The following is a 15721-nucleotide window of genomic DNA, read 5'->3' as shown; positions in this document are numbered from 1 at the left end:
GATGGCAACTATAGTTAATAATACTGCATTGTATATTTGAGAAAAATAACAGAAAAGATTCATTCCAGGAGAAATAGCCCTGGATGGGAATCTTAATGAGTGAGTAGAAGTTTGGGACCTGAAAACAACATATTTAATTCTTTCTCTTGTTTCATCTTCACTTGTGCGAAGGTGACTAAGACTTCCTTTCCTGAAGAGACCTAATTTTAGACTCAACATTCCTGATAAAGCCCCAGGATCCAGTCGGACTCACGGTGGTATCTAGCTCCAGCTAATTGTAAGTTGTGCTCATCTAGGTCCTTGGAGCCACGTGGAGATGGAAGAAGTAAGGAACCAAGAGGAACACCTCCCAGTCCACACATCACAATCCACTCCAGATGGACCACAGAGGAAGGTAAAAGCAATAAACTCAATGCTACCCTGAAAGGACTAGAAATGAATATTTACCAAACATCTAGGGAAGAAAGACTTGCTAAGTATAGCAGTAATGAGGTCGGGGGTGGGGAGCTCAAGGGAAGACAATGGGCAGAAAGGACTCTAGCAAAATGTAAAATTTCTACATATGGCAGGTGGGGGCAAGGAGGGGGAAAAACAAGTATAAAAATATTTGCAGCAAAGAGTTACTGTCTTTATTCTATAAAGAATTCATACCCATTAGTAAGAAAAGCATTGAGCTTTCTCTAGTAAAATGAGTAAAAGACATAATTTCCCAAAGAAAAAAGGATACAATCAGGAGGGAGACATATGGGAAGATGCTCTTCTCTGTAGAAACAAACAGACGAACAAAAAGTAAGCTGAGACGAGAATGAGCTCCCATCTGCATCTAGCAATTCAGTTAGAGCGGGACAATCTCAGGCTGGCAAGGAATGGAGCAAAAGCTTTGTGCTCCTTTGTCTGTGTCTTGGGGGTAGGGGGCATCATCTGGTGATACAACTTGTCGTTTTAAAAAGACTTTTGACGAACATACAGTATATTGAGGACTTTCTGTTAGAGGCAAGAGGGAGCAACTCAAAGTTTCTCTAGAGCTCTAGGGCCAAACGAATAGAGATGCTAGGACTTGGCAAGATCATTCATTTATTCTCTTACTCATTCTACATTTATTGAGTACCTGCTACATGCAAGGCACAGAACTACAGGATCTGCTGGTACAGCTGTGAAAAGGTGGGCACAGTCTCCCAGCTGCCTTATCCTCTCCCAGCCAACTGAATGTTGTACTGGGAAGAACTTCAAGCAGTTTTGGGGACCATTAGGGTCTTCCCTCCATCTGAAAGAGATAGAGGGCATCTGACCTTGCAGAGAGCCAGGAGCCTCTAGTATATAATAATAGTATGTAATTAGAGTCTCAATTGGAGAAGGCAATGGCACCCCACTCCAATACTCTTGCCTGGAAAATCCCATGGACGGAGGAGCCTGCTAGGCTGCAGTCCATGGGGTCGCAGAGTCAAACACGACTGAGCAACTTCAGTTTCACTTTTCACTTTCATGTACTGGAGAAGGAAATGGCAACCCACTCCAGTGTTCTTGCCTGGAGAATCCTAGGGATGGGGGAGCCTGGTGGGCTGCCGTCTCTGGGGTCGCGCAGAGTCGGACACGACTGAAGCGACTTAGCAGCAGCAGCAGAGTCTCAATAATTTAGGATGATACAAACTCCTTGGGTATACTCGCTAAGGAGGAGGTAACCACCACGGCAGGATCTGGAGATCAATGACCTGGATTTGGGACTTGACCTGGCTTTTTTCTGGCTGTGAGCTCTTGAGTGAGTCACTAACCCCGGGGCTGTGACCACCAGCACAACCCATGGAGCGAGTGGCAGAGTGTTCAAAGTACACCTGGTGTATGAAAGCATTTGGCAAACTGTGATGTATCCAATAAATAGGAGGGATATCCATTACTCAGGACATCATGATTCCTCTGGAAGTGGCTGTTTATTTCAGTTAATGTCCCACAGTCTGACCCCTCCTGCCGGGGCTGCAGCCTCCCAGATGAGGGACAGGTTTCCCTTCTCAGTCTCGTGTTTGCTGAGAGGAAGACTGTTCCATGTGGCCACAACTCTACATTCCATTCAGCAGTTACAGAACTCTAATGACTTGATGGCTAATTCTGTTCTGATTCATATATTGGTTAATTAGGATTTTTACCCTGTAACAGATGGCTGTCTTCATTAAATCATGATCCATTCACTCTGACTGGAAGCAGCTGGTTTGGGGGCGGGGGGAGGGGGTATTGACGGCAATTTATTTCCCACACGTCAAAACTGAGCCAGGAGGAAGGGAATTCGGATGGAAATAATGCAATTTGTTTGATTTAGTTTTACCTGTAAAATTAGGGCTCCCCACCACCACCACCACTTTGAGCCTTCTAGAGTTTCCCACTCCCAGGAAACTGATGGAGGGAGCAGGCACTGCCCACGCTGCCCAGGGCTTCAGGCACTGCCCAGGGCTGCCCAGGGCTTCAGGCACTGCCCACGCTGCCCAGGGCTCCAGGGCCTGAGGGTGCAGGGGCAGCAGCAGCAAGGTAGACCAGCTGTATCTACCTGGGCAAACCCATGGTTCTTAGAAGGAAAAGTGTTTTGTTTTTAATTTTCATTTCTTTTATTTTACAGACAAGACTGTAAGCCTCCGAGAGGAAAATCACTTGACCCAAAATACCAAGTAGTGTTGGTCAGGATCAAGTCCACAGCCTGGATCCTGACTTGTCATCTTGGGGTCCCTGGAGCAGTATTATCAGCGTCACCCCAGAGCTTGTAAGAGATGCAGAGTCCACACCCAAGACCCCCGAGTGACATGTGTGCTCATGAAGGGGCCAGCGGTGACTTGGGCATGGCTACCTTGGGGGTTGTAACTCGTGAGGCACGTGCGGGGGACCAGGAGCTTTACAGCTTTTACAAGATGCTTCACGTGCTTTATCTCATTTAGCATTCGCAAGTGTTGAATACAAAGCAGGTACTTTAGTCCCATTTTGCTGATGGAGAAAGGGGAATATACTTGACCAAAGTCACACAGATAATAGATGAGATTTCAACCTAGCTTTGTCTAATGGCTAAAAGTGAGCTTACAGCTATTAGAGCCAATATTATCTCTAATGCCAGTGACTTTTTTTTAAGTTAATTTTTGCTGGAGTGTAGTTGATAAGCAATGTTGTGTTAGTTTCTGCTGTAGAGCAAAGTGAATCAGTTACATATACATATATACATCCTTTTTTAGATGTTAATCCCATATAGGTCATTACAGAATATTGACTAGAGTTTCCTGTGCCATACAGTGATTTCTCTTATTAATCGTTACTTACTTTATATATAGTAATGTACATATGTCAACCCCAATCTCCCAGTGTATCCCTTTCACCCACTCTTTCCCACCTGGCAACCTTAAGTTTGTTTCTACATCTGTGACTCTATTTCTGTTGTGTAAATAGGCTCATTTGTACCATTTTTTAGATTTCACATATCAATAATAGCATATGATATTTGTCTTTCTCTGTTGATTTACTTCACTCACTATGACAAACTCTAGGCCCATCCACATTGCTGCAAATGGCATGTTTTATTATTTTTTATGGCTGATAGTGTTCTGTTGTATATATGTACCACATCTTCTTTATTCATTCTTTCAGCAATAGACATTTAGGTTGCTTCAGTGGCCTGGCTATTGTAAATACCAAGTTTTTAACCACAGGTAGAACCAAAGATGTCTTCAGTATCTTTCTAAATATATTACATTCCTTCCCTCTTAAATTAAGTAGCTGAAACTTAATGTCACTTTTTTCAAAATTATAAATGTCATAATGAATGTCTATTATTTTAGAATACAAGGAGATCCTAAGGAAGTATGCAGAGCTGTTTTTCCCTTTACTGAATTAACACAGTCTCCTGGATTATTAAATAAACTTTTCATTTTAGAATATTTTTACATGTATAGGAAAATTGCAATGACAGTACAGGACTTCCCATATACCCTGTACCAAGGTTCCCCTGTTATTCATATCTTATACGAGTGTGGGACATTTGTCACAAGAAAGTGAAGTCGCTCAGTCGTGTTCATCTCTTTGCGACCCCTTGGACTGTAGCCTACCAGGCTCTTCCGTCCATGGGATTCTCCAGGAAAAACACTGGAGTGGATTGCCATTTCCTTCTCCAGGGGATCTTCCTGACCCAGGGATTGAACCCAGGTCTCCCGCATTAGAGGCAGACGCTTTAACCTCTGAGTCACCGGGGAAGCCCTATCTTATATGAGTGTGGGACATTTGTCACAATTAATGAATCAAACTTTATTCAGTTTTCCTTAGCTTTTAATGATCTTCTTTTTCTGTCCCAAGATCCCATCCAGGACACACATCACATTTTGTTGTCATGTCTCCTTAGGTTCCTCCTGGCTGTGATGGTTTCTCTGACTCTCCTTGTTTCTGATGTCCTTGCCAGTTTTGAGGAGTTAGTACTTTGTAGAATGTCCCTCACTTGAGATTTGCCTGATATTGTTCTCACTATTAGGCTGGGCTTGTGGGTTTGAGGGAGGAAGACCACAGAGATCATCAGATTGTATCAGGGGAGGGCATATACTATCAACATGACTTTTCCCTGTTGATGCTGCCCTTGACCACCTGGCTAAGGTTGCATTTGATTACTCCACTGCAAAATTAACTCATTCTCCATCTGCACATTTCCATACTGTACTCTTTGGAAGGAAGTTTATGGGAGGAAAATCTCTACCCATCTTGTGTTCGTTGTCTGGGGCCTTGCAAATTAGATTGACAAAAAAAAAACAGATTAACAAGAGGAAAAAAAGGCGTATAAACGTGTATCATGCCTACACATGTTTACATATGTGAGCACCCAATGATGAATAACTCAAAGGAGTGATTAGAACAGGGGCTTTATAGCATCTCAACAAAATAACAGATTTTGTACAGAGGGAACAGACACAGATTTTTAGTTTCTAGGGAGGGCAAATGCTACGAAGGCCAATATATGGGGGAACTAATGAAAGATAAGGACTAGTTAGTATAGTTTGTTATATCATAGTTAGTATAGTATGATTCCTCTGGTGCCATCTTGGGGCTGAGACTAGAGTTGTCTGCTATGATTAACTCTGTCCTTCCTGGTAGGCAGGGGAATGCGATCTTTTTTTTTTTTTTTTTTACAAATTTTTGCACTGCTTTTCAACACATAAAAGTCAGAGAGCTTTTCTTTTATCTGTTTATTCTCAGTTGACTTCAGTTCAAAATAATCCTTATGCCAAAATAGTACATTTGAAGGTGGCATATTCTGCCATCCTTCAGAAGTCAGCTGAGCTGTCCACTCTTATGTTCTACCTTCGTGAGGATGGACTGCTACTGCTGCTGCTAAGTTGCTTCAGTTGCATCTGACTCTGTGCGACCCCATAGACGGCAGCCCACCAGGCTCCCCTGTCCCTGGGGTTCTCCAGGCAAGAATACTGGAGTGGGTTGCCATTTCCTTCTCCAATGCATGAAAGTGAAAAGTGAAAGTGAAGTCGCTCAGTTGTGTCCGACTCTTAGCGACCCCATGGACTGCAGCCTACCAGGCTCCTCTGCCCATGGGATTTTCCAGGCAAGAGTACTAGAGTGGGGTGCCATTGCCTTCTCCGTCTTGAGGATGGAAGATCTACATAAAATATTTGGAATTCTTCTGTAGGCAAGATTTACCTTTTCTCCCTCAATTATTCAGTGAATCATGTGCTTATATCATTATAGACTCATGGATATTTATTTTATGCTTCGAGTGATAATCCTATACTACTCCATTTATCTTGATGCTCTAATGTGGTCACTGGGAGCTTTTTCATTTCGCTCCTACATCCCTTTGGCATGCTCCCATCTTTGTGGATTTTCTTTCTGTCATTTCCTTACTTTCTGACACTTCAAGCTGCTCCGGGTTCACCTTGTATATTCCGTTCCCCAGCTCCAGAATCAGTCATTTCCCCAAGGACCACATGATGTTTGAGTTTGTGTTTACGTATGCCATCTTGTCTCATCTTCCCAACTCTGTGATGCGAGGAGCATTATCCTCCTTCACAGGTGTGGCTCAGAAAGGAGACACTGTTTGCCATGAGAATGGAGGTTGGAGCCAGTGTCTGAGTTAGCATCTGCCTGCTCCACCTATACCTTCACCACCTATATGGACCTGTTATATTACAAAATGGAGCAATCCCTTCATCTCAGTTTGGGGATCCACGAGGTTGCAGGGGGAAGAAGAACAAAAAAAGAGAGCCGAGTGGAGTCATCGAGAGGTAAGAAGGAGCTGGTGGGGGTCCTGCTTTGATGAGATTTCTATGTCTACAGAGTATTCACACAGCTTTCCTCTTCTGCAGCCCACCACGCAAACTGTCCTGCTCTGATGAGATCTCTATGTCTACAGAGTATACACATGATCTACCTCTCACCACACCTTAGCTCTCCTTCCATGGAGTCCTAGAACTCCAGTTCTAGAAAGTACTCTGCAATCACAGCATCCACTCTTCTCCTTTTACAGGAGGTCAGAGAAGGCAAGAGGCTTGTTCAAGAGTGAACACAACTCCATGCCAGAGTTGGCGCTGGGATCCAGATCCCTTATCCCTAAGTCCTTGCCCCCCAAGTAGCCTTAATCATAGTAACCTGCTTTCACCGGGGAGCCGGGGCAGTGGGCATTGCCATGAGGAATGGCATCACTCATCCTTCAGCCCATCTCTTTTCGTGTCCTGAGCCTGCGGAGTCTATCCCTTGAAGATGGGGAGAGGTATCAATTTCCACCCTTTACTTACCAAAGCACTCTCCCTCACCCCACAATTAGGCTTTAGCAAAAGACTTTTCCTGAGCCTCACTCTGGGTCCTTCTCTTGCGTTGCTTTGTATCGCATCCTCAAATCCCAGCCAAAGCAGCAGGGATTTGGCTATGGAGCCTGGAGTTCCAAATTACTGCTGGATCAGAATCCCTAGTTCCTCAGGCCTGACATGCAGCATTCTGTGGGGACGGGACCCACAGAATGAAGAATAGTCACCAATTCATTTCCAGCCTGATGGCTGTGGAGCTGTCCACCGTGCCATTAAGAGAGCCATGCTTGGCAAGGGAGAGGCAGGCAAACAGCGATGAATATTTTTATGATCCAGCTCGGAGTGAATTCATCTGACGGCCTGTCTAGCTTCAGGGCAAGCAGGAAGAGATTAAATAAGCTAACGGATGCGATAGCACTTTTTAAACTGTAAACTGGTTGTGAAAGCACTTTCTGACTGTAAAGTGTTATGTAAATAGGAGATGAGAGGGGTGCGGGAGCCATGCTGAGAGGATGTTGGTGGAGTGTGGGCAGTTAGCACTCTAGACCTGAATTCCGCAATGTCTGCTCCAGGATCTCCAGCTCCTTTATGAATTTACGATTATAGATTTTGTAATCAAGAGAATCTTTTTTCTCCCCTTTTGAATAACTTTTCCTTTGCAGCAGACTAAGCCGCCCCTCCTCAATGGCATCCATTTAAAAGTGCATGCTGACTGCAAGGGAAATTTTCAGTGGCTCCCTTCCACAAAATATCTCATTCTCTATGAAATCAGCTAAACGTAGTGAGTCCTAGAGAACAACAAATGACTCCTTGAAGATTTATAAAAGGCATAAACAGTTCTATAAAGAATTTGATAGTTTTCTAACTAATAATTATTACGAGTGATTACATGGCTATTTACCTTGGTTAAAACCCATAAAATTATACACTTAAAACTGATACATTTTATAGTATGTAAATTATGCCTCAATAAAGCTGTTTTTTAAAAAGGCATAAACACCTAGGAAGAGTTTGCTATTTTTCAAACAATATTATTAGCTAAATTTAACCTCATATTTTCCTAGGCATAGAATGTTTCTATCACATTGACCAAGAAGTTTGTTCCGGGTTTTCCATAAGCTGTGAAAAAAACCCAAATGAACTCTTTGGCCAGCCCAATACATTATTTTAAATTTCGTCTTCAGGACAAACATCTCAAGCTGAGATTGGAGTTCTGAAACTTTGGACAAGCTTCCCATCAAAAAACCCTCTCTAAGAATTTTCTCAGGCTTCTCTGGTGGCTCAGGTGGTAAAGAATCTGCCTGCCAGTGCAGGGACGCAGGTTCAATACCTAGTTGAGAAGATCCCCTGGAGAAAGGAATGGCAACCCACTCCAGTATCCTTGCCTGGAGAATTCCATGGACAGAGGAGGTTGGTGGGCTACAGTCTATGGGGTCTCAAACAGTCGGACACGACTGAGGGACTAAACAATGACAACCAATTTCAGAAAAGCTCTTGTTTTAACTTTCTAACACATGAGGTAGACATTTTTACCTGACTCTCTGCCGTGTTCTTTACTGGTCAGATGCTCAGAGAAGGACATTTTTTAAAATTTAGTTATTTTTTAATTGGTGGATAATCGCTTTACAATATTATGTTGGTTTCTGCCATACATCAACATGAATCAGCCACAGGTACACATATGTCCCCTCCCTCTTGAACCTCCTTCCAACCTCCCACCCGATTCCATCCCTTTATGTTATCACAGAACACCTGTTTGTGCTCCCTGAATCACACAGCAAATTCCCACTGGCTATCTATTTTACATATGGTAATGTATGTTTCCATGGTACTCTCTCAATTTGTCCCATCTTCTCCTTCCCCCACTGTGACCACAAGTCTGTTCCCCTGTCTGCATCCCCATTGCTGCCCTGCAAATAGGTTCATCAGCACCATCTTTCTAGATTCCATATGCACTGATACGCAACGTTTATTTTTTCAGAAAAGGAAATTTAAAGATCATTTTCAACTGCATCAAAGGGAAAATGTGTCACCTTCACCAGCTGTATTCTAGCATAAATTCCTAAGGACTCAATTCAGGTATGACAAACTCTTATCTTTGCAACAATATAGCACTGACAGTGAGTCCAGCATTTTCAGTGATTTGTACTGTTATATGGGGAACATTTGTTTCTTACTCTTGATATTTCCACCGTTAAGGAAGGAACATGATTCATGTAACTCTCAGTGTTTCCTGGTTCCTTCCATGGGGAGGAACGTTGGTAGTGACCTTTCTCTCTCCCTTTCCTGAGTCTCACTTGGAGGCTGAAATGACTTACCCACTTGGCAGGTATGGAAAAATAAACCAGGCAGACTCAAGTTACTTCCCCCAGTCTTCATCTTGAGAGTGAGCCTCCCCACTGAAGCATGAAGTCTCTTCTCCTCCATGTCCTAAGACTAACCTGAGAAGAACCCCACACACATACACATACACAGATGGACCCAGTGCCCTATCCCACCCTAGCTGCTAGGACTGAGTGGTTAAATCAATCTAATACTAGGGTCGAATTTCAATAAGCCCACTTACTCAAGGATAAAAGCCATGTCTTCCAAGCCCAATGTTCCATCCACTTTCTTATTTGGACAGGAAAGGGGTGTCATTAACAAACTACCCTCAAAGACCCCAGCACTTATAGGATAAAGCAATGGCCATGCACTGAATTCTCAGTCCAACCACCTCACTAGACAGTGACTATAGATATGCTAGTTAATCTTTCTGAGCTCCACGTATAAAACACAGAGAAAATCAGTTCCAGCATCACAGGGCAGAAAGAAGTATTGAATAAGATAATGAACAGGAAAGAGGTTGTTGAACTGTGACCACCTCTGTACTTACGAACTATGCCTAAAACCACCTGCTCTAGACTAAATATTTGTGTCCCCCACAATTTCCTGTATTGATACCTAATCCCTAATGTGATGCTGTTAGGAGGTGGGGCATCTGGGGGATGATTAGGTCATTCAAGTGGAGCCCTCATGAATGGGATTATTGCCCTAAAAAAGAGCCCCCCCCCCCTGCTTATTTAACTTATATAAAGAGTACATCATGAGAAACGCTGGGCTGGAAGAAGCATAAGCTGAAATCAAGATTGCCAGGAGAAATATCAAAACCTCAGATATGCAGATGACACCACCCTTATGGCAGAAAGTGAAGAGGAACTAAAAAGTCTCTTGATGAAAGTGAAAGAGGAGAGTGAAAAAGTTGGCTTAAAGCTCAACATTCAGAAAACGAAGATCATGGCATCTGGTCCCATCACTTCATGGCAAATAGATGGGGAAACAGTGGAAACAGTGTCAGACTTTATTCTTTTGGGCTCCAAAATCACTGCAGATGGTGATTGCAGCCATGAAATTAAAAGATGCTCACTCCTTGGAAGGAAAGTTATGACCAACCTAGATAGCATATTAAAAATCAGAGACATTACTTTGCCAACAAAAGTCCATCTGGTCAAGGCTATGGTTTTTCCAGTGGTCATGTATGGATGCGAGAGTTGGACTGTGAAGAAGGCTGAGCGCCAAAGAATTGATGCTTTTGAACTGAGGTGTTGGAGAAGACTCTTGAGAGTCCCTTGGACTGCAAGGAGATCCAACCAGTCCATTCTAAAGGAGATCAGCCCTGGGTGTTCTTTGGAAGGAATAATGCTAAAGCTGAAACTCCAGTACTTTGGCCACCTCATGCGAAGAGTTAACTCATTGGAAAAGACTCTGATGCTGGGAGGGATTGGGGGCAGGAGGAAAAGGGGACGACAGAGGCTGAGATGTCTGGATGGCGTCACCGACTCGATGGACGTGAGTCTCAGTGAACTCCGGGAGATGGTGATGGACAGGGAGGCCTGGTGTGCTGTGATTCATGGGGTCTCAAAGAGTCGGACATGACTAAGCGACTGAACTGAACTGAAAGAGCCCCCAGAGAGTTCCCTAGTCCCTTTCACTATGAGAATACGCAACAAGAAGACAGGAAGTGGGTCCTTACCAGACACTGAATCTGCCAGCACCTTGATCTTGGATGTCCCTGTCTCCAGATCTGTGAGAAATAAACTTTCTGTTGTTTAGAAGTCACTCAGTCTATGATATTCTGCTCTAGCAGCCCAGATGGGGTAAAACATAATTGTAACCAGTCTTTAGTAAACGCATTCAAATGCACACATGCACGCAGAGATCCAAGCTATTTACATGACACCTGTTCCCTTAGCATCTCATAGATCATCAACCACTTTGCAGTCTTGGCTCTGGGAGCAGCCCTGATAAGACTTTGTAACAGGGGAAGGCACCGTTTGTTGGATGTCACATGGATATAGTGAGGTGGCTGAGAGCATAGACTGCAGTGCCAAACAGAACTGGCTGGACTCCTAGCCCACTGCTCATTAGCTGAGTGTCTGTGGGTGCATTATTCACCCCTTCATCTGCAAAATGAGAATGATAATAAGTGAGGGTCATAGTGGACCTGCTTTGTAGGGTTATCATGAGGAGTAAATGAAGTAAGGCATGGGATAAATTCAATTTGAATTCTGGCACATCATAAGGATTCATTCCATGTTAACAGACATTAGGTTGGCTACCTACTCTCTCCATATGGCACCCATGATAGTCACAATCCCTAGGCTAGTCAGGATTCTCTCCTAAACTCTTTCTCTGAACCCAGCCTCCTTCTGAGCCTTTGTACCCCCTCATTTCAGCCTCACCCATGCTCTCAGTTACCCCAGTCAAGCAGGCAGCCCCATGCCCTGTCTGCCCCAAGCTCCCTAGAGGTGATCAGCAGCTATGCTTATTTTTTCCTGCATTTACTCATTCAACAAGTGCATCCCGAGTACTTCCTCCACCAAACCCTGGGCTGGGAGTTGGGGCCATGTTGACAGAACAGTCTCCTCTCACCCTTGCACAGCTCATCTGAGTGGGTTATAGACACAAATGGCTCCACCCCACAGCCGGCTGTGAAGGAGCAACCCAGAGGGACAGGCGGTGCTTTGAGAGACCAGGACATGCTTCCTTCCAAGAAGGTCACATTCCACTAGAACTCTGAAGGCAAGAGATGCTGAGGAAGAGCCCCCTAAGCTAATGAAAAGGTGAGGAAGGGAACCAAGGCAGACAAAGGCATGGAGGTAGGAAGCCAGAGGAAAGGCTGTAGTGGCCCAGAGTCGAAGGCCACCAGGAAGAACACTGTCCTCAGAGACGGGGTTGGGCAGCTGAGTCCATGCTGGGCTTTGCAGAGCCCTGAATTTCATGCTAAGGGTTTCCAGATGCTTGAGCTAGGACTTGGAGCGGACAGGGTTCAAAGATGTTCCTCAGGACAATGAATAGAGCAAGTGGGGAGGATGGATAGTGACAGGGTAGGAAGGCTGAGATGCCTTCTGAAGATCGGTGGGCAGTGATGGTCTTCAGTCACTTGTCCCCTCATTCATCTGAGAAAATGTTCTTGAGTTCCCTAGGATAGGCAGCAGCTGTGTGTCTTTGAGGTTTTTCCAGATGGTGCTGGTGATAAAGAACCCACCTGCCAATGCAGGAGACATAAGAGATACTGGTTCGATTCCTGGATCAGGAAGATCCCCTGGAGGAGGGCATGGCAACGCCCTCCAGTATTCTTGCCTGGAAAATTCCATGGGCAGAGGAGCCTGGTGGGCTACAGTCCCTAGGGCTGCAAAGAGCTGGACAGGACTGAAGCGACTTAACATGCATATGTGTCTTTGAATGGGAAACCTGAGCCTTCCTGGGCCTCCAAGAACCTTCTTTCATCCATGAAAGAAAGATGCTGGCAGTCAGGGACCAAGGTTGTGCTGTCTGGACACAGGTCTTGGGCACAGATTGCTTTCCAGACGTTCCACCAGTCTCCTCTCCCTGCCAGCAAAGGAAGACATTTCCATATCATCCAGGCACAGAAAGTGGGTGCTTGCCCAGAGATAGGATACGCTCTGAATGTCAATATCCTCTGAACAGGCATCTTCTCCAGACAGATGAGGAATCACAGATGCATAGAGGGTGTTTTCATCAGTTGAGGCTTCACATCATGCACTGATACTGTGACTGGGGCTTTTAATGGCTTTCACTTAACCTTGCAAAAATCCTAGGACAGGACTTCCCAGGAGGTCTAGCTGTTAAGACTCTGTGCTCCCACTGCAGGGGCAGGGGTTTGTTCCCTGGTTGGGGAACTAAGATTCAGCATACAGTGCTGCGTGGCCAAAAAAAAAAAAAAAAATCCTAGGAAGAAGGTATTTGTATTCTCAAATCCCCAAGGACCAAACAGGACCAGGGAGTCTAAACAAGACATTTGCCTCAAGTTACAAAACAAAGACATAGCAGAGCTGGGACCTAAGACAGCTGGGGCTGGCTCCACATTTCGAGGTCATTCCATTGTACCACTCTTTGGAATCACCCTGACCTCCTCGCCTGTCTAGCACACTTCACCCTCTGGGAATTGGGGAGGGTTCCTGGAGTGATGGCTCTCCCCACCTCAAAGAGAACAGGCTGCTGTGGCAACATGATCCAGGGAGGAAATACCACTTTAATGCATCTCATCCATCACCCACTCCAACAGAAAAAACAAATTATGAAACATGCCCTGTGTTGCCCTTTCAAATCTTGGTGGAGAACAACAATTAAAACTTCTCATGGTAAGAGTCACCCTGGAGACAAATGAAAGGAAATGGAATGTAAAGCGGAGGGAGAGAGGGATCTCCGGGGGGGATCTGGGTAACTGCAGGGTCGTTCAGAGAGATGAGCATTTTACAGATGGTTTGCGGGCAGTCTTTGGACGGACACTCTCAAAAACAAACCCAGGAAGTGTGTGGTCAGTGAAGTATAGCATTTATCAACATGAATATAAGTTATGCACACACATTCACTTATAACAACGCTTTCTGACTTAAACAATAAAACATATTCATTAAAGAAAAAATTGAAAGTAACAGAAACCACAGGGAGAAGGAATCCCCTTTGGTTCCACTCTGTTACTTCTTTCCCCTACCCAGTAAACAGGTCCTCTCAGAAACACAGTTGTGGGCAATATCTGATTCATTTCATTCTACTTCTCCTTTCACATGTTCAAAGCTATGATTTGGAGGGAAGGTGAAGTATTTATTTAACATCTACAATGTACCAGGCAAGTGCTTACTGCATTGCTCCTGTTGCCTTATTTCATTCTCATAATGATACTGGGAGGTCCATTTAACCAACTCCGTTTTAAGGAGGAAAGTGAAGCTCAGAGAGGTTGAAAAACTTAACCCAAGTCACACAGCTTCTAAGTGGTGGAGACTGCTTCCCTCTAGGCTTCAGGAAGATTCCAAAGTCCTTGACACCTGGTTCCTTGAGGGGAATATGTTAAATAAAATTAAGACTTGGCCCTGGGACTTCACCAATGGTCCAGTGTCTAAGACTCTGCTCTCCCAATGCAGGGGGCCCAAGTTCAAAACCTGGTCAAGGAACTAGATCCCACGTGCCACAGCTACAGATCCCCCCATGTTCAACTAAAACCTGATGCAGCCAAATAAATAAAATAATTAAAAAAAAAAAAAAAAACTCAGCCCTTACTCTCCAATTGCTCACAGTTGAACAGGGATGTTTAAATACACTTGGGATTAATCTGGAGCCCAGACAAAATGCCAATGGTAACTAAGTACAAATGGTAAGAAGAGGTTTAATTTAAGCCCTTTGGGAATCCACAAAAGGAGCGTGGACCTTTCAGTCCAAAGAATACAAAGAAGGATCACATTAATGGAAGGGGTGACATTTGATCTCATTTTTGAAAACAGAGTGGGTAAAAGCCATGTTTGTGGAGGGAGGGGACGGAGGGCAATCCAAGCAGAGCTAACAGCCTGAAGAAAGCAAAGAGGTAGAGGACTTCCCTGATGGCGCAGTGGATAGGAGTCTGCCTACCAATGCAGGGGACATGGGTTTGATTCCTGATCCGGGAAGATCCCAGATCTCGTGGAGCAACTAAGCCCATGTGCCACAACTACTGAAGCCCGTGCGCCCTGGAGCCTGTGCTCGACAATGAGAGAAGCCACCGTAATGAGAAGCTGTGCACTGCAACCAGAGAGCTGCCCCCTCTCTCTGCAACTAGAAAAAAGCCTGTGCTGCAACAAAGACCCAGCACGGCCAAATAGAAAATAAATAAATAAAATTATATTTCTAGAAAATTATATAAAATATAAATTTATATATAAAAAAGGAGGTAGAACCCTCCAGAGCCCTGAACAGGAGACAGATTCATTTGGCTGGAACTTAAGGATGACTGAGTGGAAGACACAGAAAATGAAGCTGGAAATCAGGTTAGAGACATACTGAAGGGCCTTGAGTGCTTGGCTAAGGATTTTAATTTCTGTTATAATACAAGAGAGGGACATGCCCTGGCTAATAGTTTAAGAAAATCTCTAGCAGTACCTCGAAGTCTGCAATTATCACAGAGAAAGGGGTTGTTGATAACAGTGATAGGAAAGCAAGGAGGAGGAAAGTAACAGAATATAAGATACGTTGGAGATGAGATTTCTGACCTGAATTACTAAGTAGATGGTGGGGCCAACATCTCCCTGAGAGGGAACCCAAGGAGAGAAAAATACAATGTTATCAATTTCAACCAGTTGAGTTTGAGATGCTGGTGAGGCATCCAAGTGGAATGTCCAGTAGGCAGGTGGTTATATGTGTCCAGCCCTGGAGATGTTGGCCTAACACATTTTAGCATAAGCCACTTGGGACTTTGGAAATAATCCATTCCAGCCCCATCATCCCTTTAGCAAACTCAGCAACACTTTAGCCTCCAGTATATTGACTCCCCTTATTGCCACTGACTTTTCAACATCCACCCACAGAACCACTCACTTTATTTCCTTATCTCTGGAAACTTCCTCCTTCTGAAATCATAACTTCTAGTATTCCCCACTCTGTTCTAATCTTCCAAATTCTCAAGCCCCCAATTCTACCGAGGGCTCATA

This window comes from Bos indicus x Bos taurus, chromosome 21 (genome assembly GCF_003369695.1).
Source record: "Bos indicus x Bos taurus breed Angus x Brahman F1 hybrid chromosome 21, Bos_hybrid_MaternalHap_v2.0, whole genome shotgun sequence".
Lineage (NCBI taxonomy): Eukaryota > Metazoa > Chordata > Mammalia > Artiodactyla > Bovidae > Bos > Bos indicus x Bos taurus.
Note: the sequence above shows the minus strand (reverse complement) of the source record.